The sequence below is a fragment of the Ursus arctos genome, unplaced genomic scaffold (assembly GCF_023065955.2).
Source record: "Ursus arctos isolate Adak ecotype North America unplaced genomic scaffold, UrsArc2.0 scaffold_1, whole genome shotgun sequence".
NCBI classification, from domain to species: Eukaryota; Metazoa; Chordata; class Mammalia; order Carnivora; family Ursidae; genus Ursus; species Ursus arctos.
Window position 1 is genome coordinate 64,345,356 of NW_026622763.1, and position 24,586 is coordinate 64,369,941.

Sequence of the window (24,586 nt, forward strand, 5' to 3'; positions counted from 1 at the left end):
GAGATAAAAACATGTGATAGAAATTCATGACTATTAATCCTGGTGGACAATACCCAAGAAATAATTTTGTGATTGCTCTTGTCTCAGAGTCAAAGTAGGGTTTCATTAAAATGGGCCGCTAGGGTGTCAGAGCACATATTTATTGGTTTGGAGCATTTTCCAATGTTCTGTAGTATTAAATAGCATTTTTCACAATTTATAAAATCATAATGACTCTTTTCACCCTATATTTCTTTCAGTTGAAAGCATAAATTATTGACAGTGAAAACAACTTTAGTAAGGAAATCAGAGTACTTGGGTTTATGTGCTGATTTTGGCACTAACTAGATATTAAATCTTTAGAAATAAAATTTAATCTCAGTCTCAGTTTTAATGCTGTGAAATAAAGTCGAGGGACTCCATCATCTATAATGTTCATTTATTTCTTGAATATTTTTCAATCAACAGATTTATTGAATGTTTATTATGGGCCTGGTGCCTTCTATGTGTGAGGCACATCCCTGGGTATTATGAATATTGTGATAAAGCAGATTAGATTCTCCCAGCTGTGGAGTTTACACTCTGCTGGGGTTGACAATAAAAAAATAATTAAATAAGTATATGATTTTAGATAGCAATTAGTGTAATAGCAACCGAGGAAGGAAATAGCAAATCACTGGAATGAAGTGCTATTTGATTGACATTTTATGAGCCAGATGAGAAAGATCCAGTCATGTAAAGACCTTGTAAGAACTTTCCCTGCAGAGGTAAGACAAAGTGCCATAAGCCATGCAAATGAACTTGTACCAAGGAACAAGGATATGTCCACTGTTACTTGAACATGATGATCAAAAGGGAAGTGGCAGTAAAAAGGTGTAAGAAGTAGTTTGGAACAGATGATACTAGATTTTCGTGAGGAGTTTGCATTTTATTTTAAATGGTATGGAAAGCCATTTTAAAGTTTAAATAAGTTGTCTGATATGACTTAATTTATCTAGCAAAAAGAATAATAGAGTGCTTGTGTGGAGAGGACCATTTTGTGCTATGTGTTGTGGCCCAATTGCCTGTATATGATTATGTATATGAATGTATGACTATGGACATTAATATGTATATACATATCTATATATGATGAGAAATCAAGTTAATCATTGAATCAAATTTGATTTGAAGAATTAAATTGAAATGATTCTATAAATTTTCTCTCTAATAATTGAAAAATTAATTAGAATCTAGTTGAGTAATAAGGATATTCAGTAAAAACCTAGTTGTTGTATGAGTAGGAAGATGGTGTTAATTGATATCTGGGGGTTGGCTTTTGGTCTACTCTGGCTCTGTAGCCAGGCAGTAGATCAGTAGTAATGATGAACAGAGTGGGGATTACCACTGCCCCAGTAGAAAATTTAGATACTTTTTTTCTTTCGAATTGACTGTAAGATTAAAGTTTCTAAATGAAGAGGACAAAGTTCAAACAACTAGAATAAGTATCTTTTTTAAAAACAAAAGTTGTAAAATTGAGCTGTCAGATCTCTAAAGAAGTCTTCTATTCAGCAGAAAAGGGGGTTTGAAGGAACATTGCTGGTAAATGTTATTGGAAAATAAGATAATTTCACATTTAAGTTATACATACTTGGATTTTAGATTATATATAGTTTTAAGTCACATCATACTTTTTTGAGAGCAAAGTGACACATGGATGAGTAAGTAAAGTCTAGTTTCTAGTCTGTGTACTTACATGCTTAAAATGGAAATTATTTTTTGTAACTGGTTACTAATTTAGATGTACTTCATAGGAATGCTTGAGCTACTGACTCTTTTTAAGCTTATTGAACCTAGTTAGTGGTACATATGTTTTTAAATGACACAAACTCAAAGTGAAAGCCATCCTTCTTACCCTCCATAGTGTTTTTCCATTCCCTCTGATTCCTTTCTATTCTCTTCTATTCCTTAAGTGACTAAAGCATTTAGAGCTGTGCCCAGTACATAGTAGCTATAGAGTAAGACAACAGTAATAGTAGTAGTTATTACAATAGTTGTTATTGACTATTTACTGTATCTACTGACCCAGAAATTTCAGAGTCCTTCTTTACTCATTCGTCTCAGTTCATAGCCATTTCATATACTTCTGCCTTATATTGTCTGTCATCATATTGCTGTGATTAAATTTCATTGATATGAGACTGGCCTTTCTTCTCTGTTCCATTCTCATTGAGTTAGTTTGGGCCCGTATCATCTCATCTATGTACAAGTACCACCCAAGGAAGAGGACCCATGTTCTGGACTGTACTCTTAAAAAAAAATACATACATATATATATATATATATATATATATGTGTGTATGTATTTTTTTTTTTTTTTTGAGAGAGAGAGAGAGCACAAGAGCGGGAGGGGCAGAGGGAGAGGGAGAAAGAATCTCAAGAAGACTCCACGCTGAACATGGAGCAAGACTCAGGGCTCAATTTCACAACCCTGAAATAATAACCTGAGCTGAAATCAACAGTCAGTCACTTAACTGACTGCACAGCTCAGGTGCCCCATGGACTCTACTCTTTAGAGGAACACCTCTGGTCTTCTTCCAGCCAATCCCCCATGAGTGAGTCATTTATGGAGCCAAGGGGAATGTGCTTTCCTAAACCTAACATCCTTCTAGACTATACTCCAGGAAGCCAGGACTTTTTAAGAGCCTCTTTGCTCGTTCTGTCTTCCCAAAGTTTGAATGGGGACTCACAGAACTGACTTTTAGCCAACTATTCTTTGTTGTATTGATATCATGGAGGTGGGTGGTAGTGGCAGTGGATGGTCTTTGGTTTGAGGTCCTTGTGGTGAAGAGCTGGAGGAGGGAACAGAAGAGGGGCACAGGCTGGGCCTCCATTCACACCCTTGCCCTATCCCAAAAACATTAGTGCAAGGTTCATTTGGACAAATGGAACCATTACATCATTAGCCTTCCTCTCTCTAGTCTCACACTACATGCTTCGTTCTCTAGTTTAACACTTTCTGGTGTCTTCTCACTGATTACAGGGAAAGCCTAACCTCGGCAAGACATGCAAGACCTTCATCTTATGTCTCAGGTTCATCTTTGGACATCATTCTGCACCTCAGTCCCAACACTCCACTTTCCATGCCTTCTGCATGTCGCAATTTTCCATACACATTGTGCTCTTTCACATTTCTGTGTAGAAACTGCAGGACTTTCCAATTCCTGGAAGACATGTCCCAGTTTACTGCCTTTAAGAATATGTTCATTTATTCCTCTGGATTCAGATTGAATACAGCCCTTTCGTTGAAGATTTTCTGGTTCCCTATAGAGTGTTTCTAGCTCTTCTGCACAGTTGCCCACTTGATAGTTTTCTTTGATTATAATGCTTTTTCTATTATGTTGTGCTTATTTCTTTGAGCATTTGTCTTCTTTGCCAGGACCTGAATTAATCAAGGACAGAGGTCTCATTTATCTAAGTGTTTACACTATCTCCTCCTCAACCTGCATCCTAGTTCTTATAGTAGAAACTCACTACATGTTTTCAGGGAAGAATAAAAGGAGGGAAGGAAGAATGATGTATCACCTTTGCCTTATCCTCCCTGCTGAGGCTGCTTCTGTTGTTGTTCATCTTCATCTTTTCTATTTCTTTAATTTCAATATATCAATCTGGTCCTTTGTTAGTGCAGAATGGACTATTACCTTGCACATTTCTTACGCCTTCCAAATTTAGAAATAATTGTAAATTTCCCAATATTCACTATCTCATTTGTCAGAATTGACAGTTATAAGGAATTATTTCTATGTAAATAATATGTAAATTTGTTTTTTTGATAAAAGAGAAAATATATTTTTTCGTCGGACTTTTTATTTTGCTTTAGCAAACTGCATACTATGCTCAAGATCTCAACACCAAAATTTGTTTTTATTCTTAGTTCAAGTTGAAGCTGTAAGACATGGAGATTCTACAGGTTTTGGACCTTAAATGGAGATGTTTTACTGTGAGGTGGACACAGCAAAATCCAGAGACAACCACACATTATTTTCACGTGCATTCTGTGATTATCTGGACATAATTGTACTAGTGAAATAATCTGACTTCTTAACATGCAAAATTTGATAGAGTTTTAATACAGGAGAGAGTCCTAGTATAGAGACAAGTCCTTGTTTCATAAAATTTTTGAGAAAAAAGATGCAAAAAAGCAATTATTAAATAATGGAAACATTAATCTACCTTCTTTTGTAGTTTTAAAATTTCTGGAAAATTTAGCAATACCGAATGGAGGGAAATGAATTATGCACCAGGCACTGTACTAATCACTCTGCACATTATTTTATTATTTCATTTAGTCATTGTTAATTAGGAAGGTATTATCCCCATGCTACAGTTTGAGATGGTTACTTGATTATATGAAGTAATCTGTTCAAAGTCATACAGTTAGTACTTTTGGAACGAAGATTTAAAGGTATTTTATATGGCTAAGAAAACCTACTTAAAAAAAAAAAATTCCAGTGTAGTTAACATATAGTGTTGTATTACTTTCAGGTGTACAATATAGTGATTCAATAGTTCTATACGTTACTTAGTGCTCATAATGTTAAGTGTACTCTTAATCCCCGGCACCTATTTCACCCCTCCCCCCCATCAACCTCCCCTCTGGTACTACTGGTTTGTTTTCTATATTTAAGAGTCTTTTTTGGTGTGTTATGTCTTTTTTACTTTGTTCATTTGTTTTGAAGTAAGCTTTTAACCATTGTATTGTAAATCTTAGATTGAATGTGGTAATACTACAGACTACACAGAAGTATATGGGATGCTGAGAAATGGTTAAAGAGATCTGAATGTCTGTGAGCTACATCATGCTTAAAAAAACAGGTCATCTGCCATTTTCTCTCTGAAAGCTTTTAGTGTATTTAAATAGCAATAAAGTTGAGGATACTTCCTGGGGATTAAGGACTGCCTAGAATTAAAGGCCAAATGCTTTCAACAACTTCTCCTAATCAAAGATAAATTCTCAGGAAATGCCTTGTATCCTCATCATCATTGTTTAATTGAAATTTCCTTACTTGAATTTACTACCTCCCTAAGCTTTTGTTAATTATTACTATTGAGGCCTCAGTAATAAATAACCTTTCTCTGTGACTTAATAACCATACACTCCTCCCACTCCCAAACACGTGTTCCTGGAGAAAATAATTAATCTTAAAATACTTTATAAAATGTATATATTAATTTATTCCTTAATTATGAAATATGACAATATTAATTTGTTACAATATTTAAAGCAACATGCAATTTAAAATCTCTCTACCACCATCTAGTAAATGACATCCTTGCCTAGTAGAATGACAATATTAATTTTCAAGTCATCTTGAATCCCAATCACTTCCTGTGTATATCTTATTTATAAATGTAAGACAAATAACTGAAAGAGGCCAACCAAGACAATTTAGTTTTACTTTTGGGGGAAATGAAAATCGTGACAACTACTAAATGATTTGCTCATTTGAACACTGACTGAAAATTCCATGTATGAGGAATGGGAATGCTTTGTTTTCAAACTACAAGCAACCAGGGTCCCCCCACCCCCACCCCGCTGGATAGCCCTTCAGCTAAATTTTCTTTTGCCATTTTAGAATGCAGGGCCATCTTTAAGTTGTTTCCTTTGTAACTTGGCCTCAAGTAAGGAATGTTAACACAAGGAAAGAAGTATACATACATAGTTTGTTGCTTCAGAATATTATTACTAGTGGCTGCCTTTTATATGTATTCTTTAAAAAATGTAGTTTATAATCCCTTCCAGTGAATCCTGGGAGTAGATAAATAATGAGGCCATGCTCAGGAAATGTCAGAGGAAGGTGCATCCTGGGAGTGTGTTACTCCATCACTCTCAGGAAGTGACAATCTAGTCCTCTGTCAAATTGGTCTGTACTGGCCTTCTCAATGTGGCAAGCTTCCTCCGATTCATGCCTCGGTAAGTAGTTATGGCTCAGATAGGAGTGGCTCTCCTAGGTTTCAAACTCCCCTTCTAGGAAAATGTTTCCATCATTCACCATTTCCTACAATTGTTATACCTCAAGCTGAAAAAGCTGTGCCTAGCTGGGAAAAGGCGGGATTCTGGAACTCTCCTTTTCCTGTCTATCACCTGAATTAAAGCCAGAGGGAGGGGAAAGGGATATAGCACATTATGACATCTCCACTGAAAATGGAATTTTACAAAAAAGTTTTAGAAACTTACAGCTAATTCCTGAATGGATGCCTTAATTTACGTTGACATAGAACAAAGTAGGAAATGTAGTTTTTCCAAAGTCAGGTTTATACTTTTCTTGAAGTATTCTTCCTCCACCCCACTTCTTCTTCTTTTCTTACACATTGCGGCATTCTACGTTACTATACTTGAAAATGATTAAATAGAACTGGAGAGGAATCCCATTCTTTATTTTTCCTCTTGGTTTCCTATTGCCAAGTAAAAGCCTTACTTAATGGCTGTCCAGCTGATGGCTGACTGTATAGTCTGGGTTAGACTGTTCCAGAGAGTGTACGTTTCTCAGGCTCTCTGTCAAATTTGTTCTTTTTGCAGTTTTTATTGATAAAATGGAGGTTAAAAAATATTGAACAGTAGTCTATAAATTCTTCCTAGTAATCTTCTACCATAGGAAGTTGCACAGGCTACTTAATAGATATTTTTCAAACTTCTATCCATAATCTCCTATAAGGAGATGGAGATTCCTATTTTCCTATAAGGAAATCACACTATCATACTACCCAAGAGAGAAAGACTTCTCTTATTTTCCATCATATGAAAATAGCCTTTAAATCAAGAGTGACCTTTGATCTAATACCAATATAAATGTATAATACCTATGCCTTTCTTCCACCCAACATAAAAATGGAAAATAATATAAAAGATTCTTTTTATTATCACAGCAAGTGGGGATTTAGTCTTATTAACATAAAGTTTCTTTTTCATTGCAATTTTCACACATAGGTAGAACTTCAAAGGTGGTATGCTTATGTTCACGGCATCTATAACATGATCTGTTAAACAAAACTGACCCACACGTCACACTGGAAATTGATGTAAAATTCTGGCAAAATTGCCTAGAATTTTGATGCTCCTTTTTTGAAAAGAGGTGGAAAAAAACTCTTTTTGACATATATATCTACTTGCTGTAAATTAAAATGATCAGTTAAGCAAAAATATTAGCAAGAGAAACTTGAACATAATTACATTCTAGGCATTTCTCAGTCTTAGTTAAATATGGAAACGAAACTAAGGAATGCTTAATGTAAGTATTTAATTTTTTTAATCCCCCACCTCATTTTCTTGATGTTTCAGAGAGAGGATTTGAAAAATATGCATCATTTGCCATGTTTCTTGTTTGCTTTTTTTTTTTAATTTGTAAAATGAAACTGTTCTTCCACACAGAATTATTTTGTTTAAACCGTTCTGGAGGGAACTTCAGCAGCTGCGATGTGATTCTGATATTCAGTGGACCCTTTTTGGAAGTTCCTTTAGCCACCAAGGAGATCCTCCAGAGTAATGTCTGTAACTGTTGACCCTGCTCTCCTAAGCCCTCCATACAACTGGCCAGCAGGGCGCAGTGGCTTTCTTGGCTTTTGCTTTATTTTTCAGGATATTTCCTGGCCTCGTTGTGATCACTTTTTCATTGTCAGCCAGCTCGTGAACTCTCAGGAACAGACATCCTCACAAACAAAATGACATTATGAAAAACAGACCCTGGATATTGGCACATCAGCAAAACAGATGGGGATTTGGGAAAGAAAGGAAAAAAAAGGAAGGGGGAACTTTTTTGGAAAGATTGACATGGATCTCCTATATGTATACAAAATGTTCCTCCATTCTTTACCACCCAAAGCAATACAAATTTTAACTTAAACAACTGGAATTCTAATGTAATTACATTAAGGGAGAACGCAATGCATGAAATGATAGAAGGAATTTAATTGTAGGATTTTAAAGAAGTTGCTTGGCAAATCTCTGGGTTATTGGTACTGAATTTATATTTAAGAACTTCAGAAGCTCAGTAAATTTAAACAGTCGAGCCAAAATTTGTATAAGATTTGTTTTATGTAATATTAAATATTTATTTTGAATAAAATCCTTCATCTTCCTAATTCACCCAATTTAAAATAATGATTGTCTAAAGACTTGTGAAATAAAGATTTTTTCTAACATTGAGATCTAACATTTATTAGGAATTTACAGTGGATTAGGCACTATATTAAAATCTGCATCATCTCACTTAAACTTCACAATAACCCTGTGATGAAGATAATTTTATTATCTCATTTTTTTTTTAACAATGAAGAAACTGAGGATTAGGCAATGTGGAGCTTGGATTGGACCCCCCCGCAGTCTGATTCTAGAGCTGTTGCTCTTAGCTACTACACCCTCCTCAATAACTCTCCTGCCTCTGCTTTTCCGCTTTGGTTACACACTAAATAATTTGTAGAATAAAAAATAAATAAATAAATAAATAATGCCTAGACCTCACTTCAGACAATTCAATCAGAATTTCTGTAGTGGGAGATTTGGTCTGGGCATTAGTAGTTTTAAAAGTTTTGTGCATTATACTGAATTGCAGTTGAGATTTAGAATCACCGTTCTGAACCAACAATGTTCTAGGTGGTGAGATTACAAGATGAAAATGATCAAGTTCTTTCCCTCCCACGGGAGTATATTAGTTTCCTATGGCTGATGTAGCAAATTACCAGAAACTTGGTGGCTTAAAACAACAGAAATTTATTTTCTCACAGTTCTAGAGGCCAGAAGTCCAAACTCAGGGTTAAAGCAGGGGCATGCTCCCTCCAGAGTTCCTAGGGGAGAATCCATTTTTGATCTCTTCTAGTTTTTGGTGGCTGCCAGCATTTCTTGGTTTGTGTCTACACATGTGATTGCATTGAGGGACTACCTGGGTAATCCGGATAATCTCCCCATGTCAAAATTCTAATCAATCTGTAAAGATTCTTTTTCCAAATAAGCTAACATTAAAAAATTCCAGGGATTAGGACCTGACATATTTGGGTGGCCATTATTTTTCCTTCAATAAGAAATCAAACAACTAAAGATAGAATTCAAATACAAATTTAAAAATGCTATGGAAAAGGGAGATCTTTACAATAGTCCAGGGAAATTATGGAGGTAAAAGGAAGTCAGCACTTTAAGTGTTTTTAAGCCATTCATATGATATTCTCTTAAATACAGCTTACTCTGTAATGTAAAGGCTGCTCTTTAAGTGACCATCACTTTCCAGATTTAACATTATATTTAATCTTTTTTAAATGTTTTTAAGATTGTATTTATTTTAGAGAAAGAGGGAGAACATGCAGGGAGGGGCAAACGGGGAAGAAGAGGGGGAGAATTTCAAGCACACTCCCCACTGAGTGTGGAGCCCGATGCAGGGCTCGATCTCACAGCCCTGAGATCACGACCTGAGCTGGAACCAAGAGTTGGATACTTAACCAACTGAGTCACCTAGGCACCCTTAGATTTAACTTTTGTTGTTGTTGTTGTGATATTTTGAATCTTTCCAAAAATCTTGATTTGCAGAGCATAGCTTTACACTTGGAATTTGAAATTTCTACTATGAATGTGCTGTTAGTGGAAACAAGGATGGGATAATAGGAGAGAAGAAAAAGACATTTGAGTCATTTATAGTTATTTAAGAATTTAATAGCCTGGAGAAGAGAGTGAGGCTCTGTGTATATATAAATATATGACATTGATCATGAAGTATCCTTTTTCTCTTTTTCTTAGAGTTAATAATTTTCAAATTTGTGATTTTTTAAAATTTCAAATAATTAATAATCCTTAGAAAGATTATAGGTATGTTATAGAATGTCTAATACAGGAACTTTCTCCAGACTAAATAATACATATCTTTATTGCCCCAACTGTTGTGAACATTTGGAATTGCCTAGTAGTTGACAATAGATTTCTCAGCTACAAGTGTGACTGATGGTGTAAAACCTTCTGCCTTCTTATGAAGCTCATCTGCAGTTCAAGTGTAAAGACTATAGGTTTTGGGAAGAAATAATATAGCTCTGCAACTTGTCAACCAGGTGACCTTGAACAAGTTATTTATCCTCACCCCTAATATAGAGTTAATATTACTTATTCACAGAACTGTGAGGATTAAGTGATAAAACATACTTAAAGTTTATAACTCAGAGACTAACATGGATTAGATTCTCTAAAAAGTTATTTGTCAACTGCAGAAAAGCCATTAGCTAGGTGATTACAGGAAAGAATTTACAAGGTCTAACGATACTCCTTTCTTATTGGAATTCTTAGTAACTCACGGAAGCTTAAGGACTCCTAGCAGATAATCAACACAGTTGAGATAATGGTTATAACCAGGCCCTAAGTAGAAAAGATCAGAGGAACAGAGTTATTGGTCCTAGAAAAGTTAACTTCATTACAGGTTTAGATTAAATTTGACTTTGTTCTGCATAGAAAGCCCTTACTAAATTTCAGTGATGTAGATCTTTTATTCAGCCCTTCATGGTTATTTTGAACACAAATTCATGTTCTAAGGCATAAGTTAGGATCTAAATTTAGTCACATCATGGACATAAAGAATATAACATGCTTTCAATTTTATTATGCATGTCATCCAAAAGCACTCACTGTAGCAAATTTAATTTTATTTTTCAAGTAAATAGATTTGATCAGCAAAATCAAATGATCTTGGAAACATCAACTTCAAAAACATACAAATGAACTTTAGCCTGTGCTCAAAGCATTTTATTTCCTGAGAATTACCAAACAATATCTTCAGGCAAAGTTAAATAGATTCAATTCACAAAATATTGCATCTAGACTCCCTTTCAATTTACACAAGGTTATATATCCTTATGGGAAAATAATATTTTGACGTATTTCATTTCAAGACTTATTAGCTTAGAAACTTTATTCTGTACTACTTACATTTTGAATGTCTCAAGCATAGAGAAGAAAACCGAATGTCCCACTAGGGGAGATATTTAGATATCTAAACTATAATCTTATTATTGAATAAATGGATTTAAGTATTCCTTCAAAACCAAAAATGTATAGATTTATAAAAGTAAAAGCACCAACTTTTACTCTGGAGAAAAAGAGGTAGAAGAGGTAGGATCTTAAACCTCAGTTCTTATATATGATAACATATTTTAATAGTTTTTAAAGTATGGGGTAAAGTTGAAGGATAAGGTATATAATAGGAATAGGAATAAGGTATATAAATCAACTATTCCATATTGTAATATCTGGTTTAGTGATTTTAACAGACGAGATTTTTACATGCCCCAAATCTAAAAGTAAAGCTATATATAATTTAAAAATAGACTTTAGTTTACTCTTCTGTTTTCTAGCCAAAATATGAGTAGTGTGTTTTTTGTTATTAAAAACTCAATCCAACTTTTTCATGGCTAAATGATAATTTTCCCAGGGTTATTCTCTTAGAAAATGTTAAAATAATGTTTTAAATGCTCCTATGGTACTTGCTGAATGATATTTGAGACAGAGGCAGATACTCTTTGCTTTTGATCTCAAGCAGGCAAAATTAATTCATCTGTAACTTCAAAACTTACCCTGAGAGATGTTCAGGTTTTATGGTGTTAAGTTATTTTCACAAACGATTGTTTCACATTTGTGCAATCACAAATGATTGTAAGTTATATTTCATATTTTTCTTTTCTTCTGTCCTTACATCCAATCCATCAGGAAATCTGGACACTACTTTTTTGCACCTCCACTTTTATCATTACATTGGAAAAGGATAATTTTTTTTTTTTAATTCCAGTATAGGTAATAGTGTTAACAGTTTTCCATTAGTTTCAGGGGTACAATATAGTGATTTAAGAATTCTGTGCATTACTCAGTGCTCTACAAGATAAGTGTACTCTTAATCCCCTTCACCTATTTAACCCATCCCCCAATCCACCTCCCCTCTGGTAGCCATCACTTTGTTCTCTATAGTTAAGAGTCTGTTTTTTTGTTTGTCTCATTTTTGGTTTGTTCATTGTTTTGTTTCTTAAATTCCAAATATGGGTGAAACTACATGGTATTTGTCATTCTCTGACTTATTTCACTTAGCATTATATTCTCCAGATCCATTCAAAGGATGATTTTTAAGTTAGAAACAAGACTTACTTACAAATATCAAGTGAGCACATACTAAACATTTATTTAAATCATTAACGAGGCAATCAGTAAGAAGGTATAAAGTTAGTTCAAGAAGCACTTAAGGAACAGAGATTGATATAGTCTGTTAAGAAAGACATGCTGAAGTAGATTTGCCAAGTTAGGAACAAAACAAGTTAATATTCTATAGGGTGATAAATTACAACCTTTGGGATTGCCTTTCTTCTGGAAAGATGTTTACATCTCCAGTTTTCCAAAACTGCGAATGAACATGTAATGCCACAAACTCTTGGCTTTAATCAGTAGTAAAAAGCAAAGCAAACAAAGGTACATACTCTAGGAAATGAAATTAATTTTGAGTGATCCTGTTAAACAGTGCCCCAGTATGACACTGAAATTATACGCAGATATTCTGCGTATAGCAGATAGTAGCTGTTTTGGATAATTTTTCTTAAGAGTTTCCTCTTGTGATTATAAATAATCCCCAAAGAATGTTCTTTGTCATAAAAAATCAATTTATATAGGTGATCGATTAATATAGGTTAGTAAAAGGCATTAATTAAACATATAAGCTTCTTTATAGGCAGTGAGTCTAGAGATATTTAGTTTTGAGCAACTATTATTGCCATAGGATTAACTTCTTTCTAGAGATTCCATAAGGAAAACATTAAAAGTAATAACATACCGAAATAAATTGCATTGAATATATATGACCACAAATTCTTTTCTGCTTTTTTCATCCAGTCTTATTTCCCCCTCTTAAACTTGAGTTGGTCTTGTGACTTTATTTAGCCAATAGAATTCAGCGGAAATGAGTGGCTGTATGTCTTTTCAACACTATATTGCATCAGAATCACCTCTAACACATCTATCTCAATAAATATTTGCTGCATGAAAAAACAAAACCCTGAAATTTGTCTTGATACTGTCCAATTGACAAACGAATTATCAAGGCATAATTTTTACAGAAAGGAGATTATAGGTTTTTACCTCTACACTAAGGCGTTTCTTAAATAAACTTGAATGAGCAGTTTATCTTTACCCTCCTATCTTTCTGAGGCAGGTCTGTCCCAGTTCAGAATTCTTGTGCTGGCAGTTCTTACATCTTGGCAGCAACAACCCCTGTTGAGTTCTTTACTGGTGGTGTCACATTATCTTTTAATACCGTCCTTATTTTTATTCAAACCCTTTGAAGTCTCTGCAAGGCATCATGGGTAATAAGATAATCAGATGCACCGATCTTTTCCTTGGTATTACCTATGTAGGAGGAGGCACAGAATAAAGATCATGGGGTTTGGAATCAGACCCAGAAATACTGATGTGAGTCATCATACTACCCTGCAGCTAATAATCATGTGACTTTAGACCAATTAGTTTATTTCTCAAGCCTCCATTTTTCTTGTATGTTTATTGGGGAACATAATTCTACCTAATAAGGTGATTGTGAGAATGAAAAGGAACTATGTATACATAGTTCTTGTTATGTAGTAAAGGATAATTATAGCTATTGTAAGGAGCAGCTTTCCACCCAGATGTTATATAACCATTCACTAGATATCATCAAAAGAGGTTGAGGATTTTAGTGTTGTGAGATGGGAGGCATCTTGGGTTAGGTGCCTTCTTCTTAGATAGCTAGTTATCTCCATCTTCTCCCCCTAGGGCAAACACTATTGCTCTGGAAGAAGACAAAAATGGTGAATTTTTCCACTGTGGTTGACTAATCCTAGCCAAATAATAAGAAGAAATTATAATATTCCAAGAATAGCTGCAATTTTTGAATCTGAAGTAAATTATAAAATTTGAAATTATATGTATGGTAGATATTTTACAGTTCCACATATATGACATAAAAACTTGATTAGAATTCCTTGATATAATTTTCTTTTGAGCCCTCAACTCTCAAAGAATCTCTTACTACTGTGATAGTTCACATGTCTAGAAGAGTGTTGAATGCACATTGTGTTTAGAGAGCATTTTTTGAACAATAGTTTCTCCTATTCTAGTTAATTGCTGTCTAGGTTCTTCAGAAATGTAATCTGAACAGGCCATGTTGAATATGTGAGAAGGTAAAATACTGGATAAGGAGTAATTTAAAGCATGTTGAATCAATGAATAGCAGGACAGAACAAATGATTTTTTTTTTTTTTGGTTCCTGGGAAAATTTAATTATGAAAGTATTTTTTCTAATTCCTGAAGTTTGTATCATTTGAAAATGAAATAAAATCCTAGAACCTATTTCAGGTAATTTGGTTCATCTAACCTCAGCTCAAGAATATGCTATCATATTACTCCTTCAATTAGCAGATTAACTTTTAATTGATAAAGACCTGTATTCATATTTGGATTTCCTTTAGTCGAAGTCAGCTTCTGCTGATGTTCAGCTAATAAGTTCATCTATTACTATACTCTGCAGATAAGAACTTAGTTTTGAGGTTTTATTAAATGATTCCTTTAAAAAAATAAATTTCAGAACATAGATCAATAGCACATTTGAAGCACTTATTATTGGAGTATATTTACTTCACTTTAGAAAGAGTAGTTTAGGCTTTTTAGTTTTCCTCATTTTTATTTGTGGCATTACAGTTATGCTTTAGTGAAGTAAGAGATTCTAATTAGTGTTAGAGTGAATATGATCAATGTTGATAACTCAGATCAGACTCCTATTCTCTTCCTCAATTATTTGGGGGACTATGTTATTCTGGAAATCACTTTAACTCATTCCCTCTGTTTGGTTTAGGAACAAACTGACAATGTTTTAAAGAGCATATCTTTAGAATACTCAAATTTTCCATGAAACTCTATTTGCTCCATTTAAAAGAGTCAGCTGTTCTACCTTTGTTTGAGCTGTTCTCTGCTACACTCACTGTGGTGGCAGGAATCACCTTTCAAAGGTCACACAGGACCAGTAAAAAAGCCATTCAATCTGTGCCAGTGGTATTCTGGTTCCTCTGTGAACTATCCCATCATTACTCAGTGCTATATTCTTAAAATCCATTATCCATTCACTAAAAGCATAACAAAGGGGATGGGGGAGCTATTTCCTTTTTGGCTTTAACAGAACAGATTATAATCCTTTCGTTTCTATATACCTGACAGATATTCTAAGAGGTCTGCTGAACTAAGTCAGCTTTTTATGACTCAACCAACCCACAATCTTCATACATTTTCAGCACTCGTAGCTTTTTCTCGTCATTGCTTACAGTTTAAAATTCTCTTTAAATGTTCAAATTTTGCTTCAGTGGTTTTTAGTAAAGATACTAATAGTGTAGTTTTCTGATACCTAAAAGCCGGTCACAACAAAAATGAATCTATGTAAGGTTGTTTCCAAAATCAAGCCAAAACAAAAGAAGAAGGCTACTCAGTAGAAGCTTGAGGTGAGCCTTAAGGGAGTTTCAGTGGCTTCCTCATTTCCACTGGCAACCCTCACCCTACAGACACATGCACACACACCATATGCACAGAGAGGTGACTCTATCAAAAGGACGGCTTTTCCTTATCTTTGATGTGCATCTTTCCTTTGATGCACATGCAACAGCAAAACTAGTCTCCTAATCTCAACCCCTTCCTGTATATATAAAACTACAGCAAATGCCACTGTCACCAGTGTCCTTGTATGTGTTTTGAAGATACTGAACAAGTTGATATCTGATTTCTTACATCTTTAAATTTGTATACTAAATGTCTTTATCCAGTGGTATGTCCATATGAATAATGAGATTGAAGGGAGTTAAAGAGTAAACTATACAATTTTCTGCAAAGGGCATGCATTTGAGTATTATATCATAGGCCTTCAATAATCATTTATTGAATTACTAGAAATAGGACAAAGTTAGGCAAGCTATGGGTTGCGGGCCAGTCATCTATTTTTGTAAATTTTTATTGAAAAATAGCCACGGCCTTTAGTTTGCGTATTGTCTATGGATTTTTTGCATGACAACTATGGAGATTAGTTATTGGAGCAGACATTCTATAGTCTATGAAGTCTAAAATAATTACTATGTCACCTTCAATGAAAAATTTGGTGAGTGTTGTTGTAGGGCTATGAGGATTTTTTATTCTTGAGTGAGCTTTGGTAATTTGTGTTTTTTAAGGGATTTGTCCTTTTAATCCAAATTCTCAAATTTATTGATATAAAATTCTTCAAAATATTCCTGAAGTATCCTTTTTAGTGTATGAGGATCTATAATGATTCTCCTTTTTTTTCTTGATATTCATCATTTGTCTCTTCTCTTTTTTTCTTCACTAGTTTGGCAAGGTATTTATCAAATGTTTTACTCTTGTGAAATTAACCAGATATTACCTTTTGTTTTCTTTACTATTTCTTTTTTTTTTTTTAAGATTTATTTATTTATTTATTTGACAGAGATAGAGACAGCCGGCGAGAGAGGGAACACAAGCAGGGGGAGTGGGAGAGGAAGAAGCAGGCTCATAGCAGAGGAGCCTGATGTGGGGCTCGATCCCATAACGCCGGGATCACGCCCTGAGCCGAAGGCAGGCGCTTAACCGCTGTGCCACCCAGGCGCCCCTTCTTTACTATTTCTAATGTCATTCTTATCTTTATTATTTCATCTCTTCTGCTTGCTTAGGTATGATTTGCTCTTCTATTTATAGTTTTTAAAAGGATGTTAATCTTGTTTGGAGTTCTCTAGACTTCTTTGATCTGTGGTTTATTTTCGTTAATTTTTGAAAATTCTCAGATTCTGTTTTTCGTTTTTTTCCTGTTCTGTTCTTTTTATCCTAGGATACTGACTGTACATATGATAGAACATAGGATATTGTCACACAGTTCTTGGATGCTCTGTTCTATTATTTTTTTCCCTACCATTTTTTTTCTCTTTGTGTTTCTTCGTGTTCTATTATATGCTATTAACATTTGAATGAGTAAATTCTGAATAAAGCAGATTGCTATCCATAACATGGATGGGTCCCTTACAATCAGGTGAAAGTCTTAAGAGAAAGAAGACTGAAATCTTTCAGTGAAGAAGGAATGCTGCTTCTAGACTACCTTGAAACTAGAGCTGCAAATCACCTCTTCCCTGAGTCTCCAACCTACCAGCCTGCTGTGCAGATTTAGAACTTGCTGACCCTCACAATTACATGAGACAATTCCTTGAAATATCTCTCTATCTCTGACATATGTGGGGTATTGGAGGGGGGTGCATGTGCACACACATGTGTGTGCATGTATCTCCTAATGGTTCTTTTTTTCTGGAGAACAATAATGTAAGACTTCACACCCACCACACAGTGACCAAGGCAATGTTACATGTTTTAGGTGTTTGCTGTGGTTAGATCTCATTTCTAGTACCAATTTCTTTTATTTATCTATTGCTATGTTAACAAACTACCTTAAAATTTAAGAGGTTAAAACAAAACTTTTTTTTTTTTTTTTTTTGCTTATGATTCTGTGTGTCAAGAATTTGGGTCAGACATAATCTCTGTTCCATGGTGTCTGGAATCTCAGCTAGGATGGCTCGAATGGCTGGCAGATGGTAGGAATGGCTTGATTAGGCCCATGTGTCTATGGCCTCCATTCTGAATGTTAGCTGAGTTTCTTAGTTTTCTTCTATATGATCTCTTAATCTCTTAAATGTGAACTTCTTCACAGTATAGTGGTTTTAGGGTCCTGGGAAGGTTTTGAGATACAAGCACTTATCAAGTCTCTGGTTTCTATTGGTCTACTAGGGCTGCTATAACAAAATGCCAGACTGGGTAGCTTAAAGAACAGAAATGTGTTTTTCACATTTCTCTGGAGACTAGATATTAAAAATCAAGATCCCTGTAAGGTTGGTTTCTCACGAGAACTCTCTCCTTGGCTTGTAGATGGCTGGCTTCTTACTGTGTCCTTACATGGCATTTTCTCTATGCACATACATCCCTGCTGTCTCTTCCTCTTCTTCTAAGGACACCAGTCTCATTGGATTTAGGCCCTATCCTTATGACCTCATTTAATTTTAATGACCTCTTCAGAGGCCCTATCACCAAATACATTTGCAAGGTTTTGGGCTTCAATCTGTGAATTTTGGAAGAACAAAATTTAATCTGTAACATTTTCTGATATCCCATTGGACAAAACAAAATATATGGCCAAGCCCAGAGTCAACATGAGGAAGTACTACACTGGGGCAGGAACACTAGAGGTGTGATTCGATAGAGGTGTTTACAAAAGATGTATTTATAACTCAGAGAAACAGATACTCTGACAATTTTTTAAATTTATTTTTTACATAGTTGCTCTGGTGGTCTTTTATTCTATAGCAAAAGTCACCATTGTATAAGTTACTTACCTTTTTAACTACTTTTTAAAAATTATGTTCAGTTAGCCAACATATATATATGGTACATTATTTGTTGTTGATGTAGTATTCAGTGATTCATTGGTTGCATATAACACCCAGTGCTCAGCACAACACATGCCCTCGTTGATACCTAAGGTACATATTAGTCTTCTACTCAGAAGTCATAATTGGTTTATCAAGCAATTTATATAGAGAGGGGAGGAATAAGGTGGTTAATAGATTATTTAAGGCCAACTTAAAGCTCTGTTGTTGCCATTACAGTATTATAGAGATGGAATAAATGAGGCTTTATATTTTAGTAGCAGAAATTATCCTAAATTATTTTATTTAATTTTATTTTTGGGAAATTTCAGCACTTCTTATTAATGTCCTAGCCAACTACCAGGAATGCATCTGCAGTTGAGCAACTTAGGTTTATTACTCATTACTGTGAGAGAGAATGCACACCATGAAGGACTACAGGGTACCTTGGTAATAGGGTGGTAAAATGGATTTGTTGTAGGATTTGGGCTCTGGTTGGGTGATTTTGGGAAGAGTCCAAGGAATTGGGAGTTTGCTATATATTGCATGTTATCAGAAAGAGGGGACAATTCTATGACTGAGCGCTAAATAAATCTCATCTTTAGGGAGGTTAGAGTAGAGCAAGGCTAAAGCAGTGATTGCTGAAGCACTCATATTGTCTGGGAATAGGGAATGTTTAGAATTTTGTTTTTGGAGAATGTTCATGTTTTATCTGTGTTCTGTCATGGTTATGGAGTGGTCTTGTTTTTGCCTTGATCTATCATAATTACAGAGTGCCCTTGTCTGATATTGATGTTTTGTGAGATTATGTTCACCAGGAGAGCAGCAAGGCCTTGCTTGTCAGTGCTATGACAGCTCCTGGGTGTCAGGGGCTGCATTTTCTTTGTAGTCCCTGTCCCTTCATTTTTCCTCAGTTGGGATTGTACTACTTGATACAAATTTCTGTTCCAGTATATTCAAAATAAATATGTTTCACATGACAAATAATAAGCTCTTTGGAGATTATCTGTATTAATTCTAAATTTTATTCTTTTAATTTCCTGGCCTGGACACAGAGTGTGCCTCTGTCTCTCCTCATTCTGCGAGCACCCTCATATGTCTCCCCAGGTTTTCAGAGTCCAGACTCTGCCTCTGAAGCACCACCCTGAGCCTGTCTTTTGAAGCTGAGTGCTTTGAGCCTTTCCTCCTTAATTACCCATCAGGATATACTTGCCCTGTCTCATTTCCTCAGTTCCCACAGCTGCATTAAAAATTTGGCTAACAAATCCTTGATAATGCTTTATTACTTTTTTACACTTTATGGCAAATCCTTTTTTATTGTGACTTCCTGGAAATAATTCTTGACTTCAAAATGCTAATGGTTTCTGGACGAGAAGTGCAAAAGTTATCTGGGGCCAGAAGAGCACTTTTCTCCCCCTCAAATTTCCCAAACAAAGTTGGTGGCTTCTACCCTGGTTACAGACTATTTCTCTTATAAAGTCAGAGTTATTTATTAATGTTCTGCCAGGCTTTGGGAAGTATAAACCCTAGCTGTGTCAATCTGGGAGGAGTAGAAAGGACAGTCTGTACTTTGGAATGCCAGTTTCTGATAGAGGATAGAAGAAAGAATGTTTCATTATTTCATTACTGGTTTTCTAACCATAGGCTAGCTCTCTTTAAAGCCTACCTTTGATGTATTTGAGATATGAGATTATTCTGTTTTAGTGTGAAGTCCAAACAGTTACTTAACTCAACAGATGGTTATTATTATTCTCTATAACAAAAATCTGATCTCTCTTATCAAGATGTAAGTGTTCTGTGGAGAGGATTCAAAGAATCAAATAACAGTATTTGTAGGGCAATTAATTACTTTTATCAGTATGCCTTAGCATCAAAGAGAATTTCACACTTATCCTGAGAGTACCACATGGCCTCCATAATTGTTAGATTTATTTTCAAGGATGAAAAATTTAAATAGTTTTATTACTGAGTAATGTATTTAGCATGTGTACTAGAATGATTTCCAGTGGTTATTGGAGGTTCTCTTTTGCAACACTGATTGCAGAAAAAGGCTTTCAACTGCTGTTGCAGTAAAACAGATGAGGTGGCTCCCATTACTTGGAATGTTGGCTCTACTTGAAGGGTGATGGATGGGTAGGTAACTATCAAAGGATATATTAAAACATTTCATGTAATTCCTGCCATTCTTGCAAAAGAAAGATTCCTTTATCATGGCTTTTTATAAAGAAACTTTCAATAAATAAAAACAGAGATTATAGCAGAGACAATTCCTGAAATTTATTTTGAGTTTCAAATACATATTTTATTATTAACTAATACAGTAAATCTGGACAGTACAGTAAATCTGGGCAATTGACTTAAGAGTGAGGAAATATTAACTTTATAATACATTGAAAATAAAGCTCATAATTAAATTTCTAGAAAAATGTATGATGTCATGTAAAAAATGGCCCAAACACATGGGTGTCCCTGAATTTTTACTGACTTCAGCAGTATCAGTATTACCAAGAAAAATCTGTTGATAAGCTTAAGAAGTTCTGACATGTCTACTGTTTGATTTTTATAAATAAATAAATCTAATTCAAGGGAAAGGTAATTTTTATGAATTGAATTTTGCTCTCCCATAATTTGTATGTTGAAGTTCTAACCCCTTGTACCCTCAGAATGTGACCTCATTTGGAAATAGCGTCATTGCAAACATGATTAGTTAAGATGAAGTCATACAGGAGTAGGGTGGGCCCCTAATCCGTTATGACTGGTGCCCTTAATAAAGGGGAAATTTGGACACAGGCACGCACACACAAGTATATACCACATTAAACAGTAACTCACATTCTTCCATCCCCCAGTCTGTGGAAACTTCTACTTTCTGCATCCTATTCTAGCTGCCTCATAAATTAGGAATCATAAAATATTTGTTCTTCTGTGTCTGGCTTATTTCATTAAGCATAATGTTTATTACATGATCCATTCATGTGATAGTATATAGTATAGTATATAGTATAACATGTTATGGCTACATAATATTCCATTATACATATACACCACATTTTATTTATCCATTTATCTGATGATAGACACTTGGATTTTTTTCATCTTTTGGTTATTGTGAATAATGCATGAACATTGGCATACAAATATCTTTTCTAATCCCTGTTCTCAATTCTTTTGGATATATACCTAAAAATGGAATTGGTGGTTCATCTGGAAGTTCCATATGTAACCCTTTGAGAAATCACTAAATTGTTTTCCACAGCAGTTGCACCATTTTACATTCCCACCAGAAATGCTTGAGGTTTCCAATTTCTCCACATCTTTGCTAATACTTGTTATTTTCCATTCTTTTTTAGTCATCTTAGTAGGTGTGAAGTGGTATTTTATTGTGGTTTTGATTTGCATTTCCCTAATGCGTAATGATGTTGAGTATCTTTTCATGTACTTATTGGCCATTTGTTTATTTTCTTTGCAGAGATATCTGTTTCAGTCCCTTGCCCACTTTTTAATTGGGCTGTTTGGTTTTGTGACTTTGCTTTTGGGTGTCGTGTCCATGTAATCATTGCCAAATCCAGTGTCATGAAGATTTTTCACAAAGTTTTCTTCTAAGAGTTTTATAATCTTAGCTCCTAAGTTTAGGTCTTTGATACAATTTGAGTTAATTTTTATACCTAGTGTAAGTTAAAGGCTCAGCTTCATTCTTTTGCATGTGGATATGCCATTTTCCCAGCATCAGTTATAGAAAAGACTGTCTTTTCCCCATTTAAATGGCCACTTCACCCTTGTAAAATTCAATTGATTTGATGTGAGAGTTTATTTCTGGTGTCTCTATTCTATTTTATCTGTTTGTATGTCTCCCTTATGCCAACGCCATACTGTTTTAATTACTTTAGCTTTGGAGCAAGTTTTGAAGTCCAGAAGTGCAATCCTCCAACTTTGTTCATCTTATTCAAGATTGTTTTGCCTTTTCAGGGCCCCTTGCAATTCCATAAGAGTTTGAGGGTTCTTCTTTCCAATTCTATGAAAAAGGCTGTTGGAATTTTGATGGAGATTGTAGCAAATTTGAAAAGTACTCTTTTGCCAACTTTCAGCCAATTTTGCCTTCTCTTACCACCATAGGTAACCACTATTCTGACTTCTAATGGGAGATCTTTGTTCTGCATGTATTAGACATAAATTTTGCCACACAAAAAATAAAGGCTTGATTTTTTTTTTTAAGAAAAGAAAATATTAAGTAACTAGAAACAAATTTTCTTTGTGGAATATTTTGCCAGTAGTTTAGCCACAGATTTTCCAGATTTTTATTTACCTATTAGAACTCAAGAATTTATAAGTTCAAATATATTTCGTATTTATTTTAAGATGATATCAAACTTACAGAAAAGTTACATGAATGGTATAAAAAATTTTTCCTGATATGCCTGAGAGTAATATGCCAACACGATGATCTGTTACACAGAATATTTGGTGTGTAATGCCTATGAAAAAGATGCATTTTCCTATATAACCACAATCCAACCATCAAAATCAGGGAACAAATAAGGGTACACTGGTAGATTATTACCATCAAATACTCAGTCTCAATTAAACTTTCACCAAATAATCTAATAATGTTCCTTACAGTGAAAGCATCCGGTAAAGGATTGCATGTTCCAATAGTGGGTGTGTCTCTTTAGTCACCTTAAATCTAGAATATTTCTTTAGTGTTTCCTTGACTTCATGACCATGTAGCTTTTGAAAATTACAAGCCATTTATTTTGTAGAATGTTCCACACTTTGGTTTAGCTAATAGTTTTTCCTTGTAGATTCAGGGCATGTATTTTCATCAGATGTATCACAAATGTGAGGGTTTCTACTTCTTTTGCTCAGATGGTACACAGTTTTGAGTTGTTTTGTTAACTGACGTCATCACTTGATTAAACTGGTGTTTGTCAGATTTCCCCTACAATTTTTTCTTTTTTTCCCTTTGTAATTTATAACTATTTTATATGGGAGGTGCTTTGTGAGAACATATAAGTACCCCATTTCTGATAAAGCTTTCACAAACTTGTTTTAGCATCCATTGATGCTCCTCAGCTGAATTAATTATGACACTTTTGCCACATGGTGATTTTTAATTCCATCATTCCTTCTACATTTATTGATTGGCATTGTTCTTTAAGAAGAAAGTTTTATCTCTTTACCTTAATTAAATTAAAGTAGGGAGTCATGGATTTATATTTTATTTAATGATGTATGATCCATTAATGCCATTGTTTATTTGGATACTCAAGTTTCCTCAGATCTGGCCAGTAAGAGCCCCTTCACATGGTTTCTGCATCCCTCTAGCATGACCCTTTCTTTTTTTGAGCACTTTCTTACTTTCACCTAAAGTAAAGGCTCATTTGTGCTCTCTCTGTCCCAAACCTGGAATTCACCATTTGAAAAACATTCACCTGTGTTTTGAGTTTTTTTTTTAAGAAAAAAATCATATTTGAAAATCAAGATTAGTTATCAAGTGAGCTTGTAACTGTTGGGATATTGCTGCTCCTCAGCCATCTGAGTGGACGCAGCAAAGGACTAATTTATATATTTTTTATAAATTATATATATGCATATATAAATAAGTATACAAATATGTATATTCAAATACATATTATGGACAAGAGAATATAACACACACACACACACATTTAGTTATTTATCTGTCTCCCTATCTATCTCTTTAGAGATAGACGCCTACACCCAACACTGTGAATTCGCATCAATACTAATTCTATGCTAATACTAATTCAACATCACAGGATTCATGCTAGTTTCTTTTGTCTTTCCTTTTCATACTTGGAACTCTTTTCTGACAATGAGAAACCTGGCTTCTGTTATCTTCAGTATACTAAGTTTTTAGGCCAGTGACCCCTGAAGTTGTAACCAACTTCTTATTCCTGTTACCACTCCTATCCACTAACACCCTTTTCACTTAAATCATTCTCTAACACCAATTCTAGAAACACCTTCATACAAACACCCTCTTCACACTCCTCAGGCTCTCATGTTTCCTGTGCCATGGACGTTTCAGTAATAATATAGGGTATTTAGATAATATTTGCCAGTCTTTTCATAATGTTGATGAGAAACTTTTGACAGAATCACAGTGTAATTCCATCAAAACTGGCCCTTTGGCTGT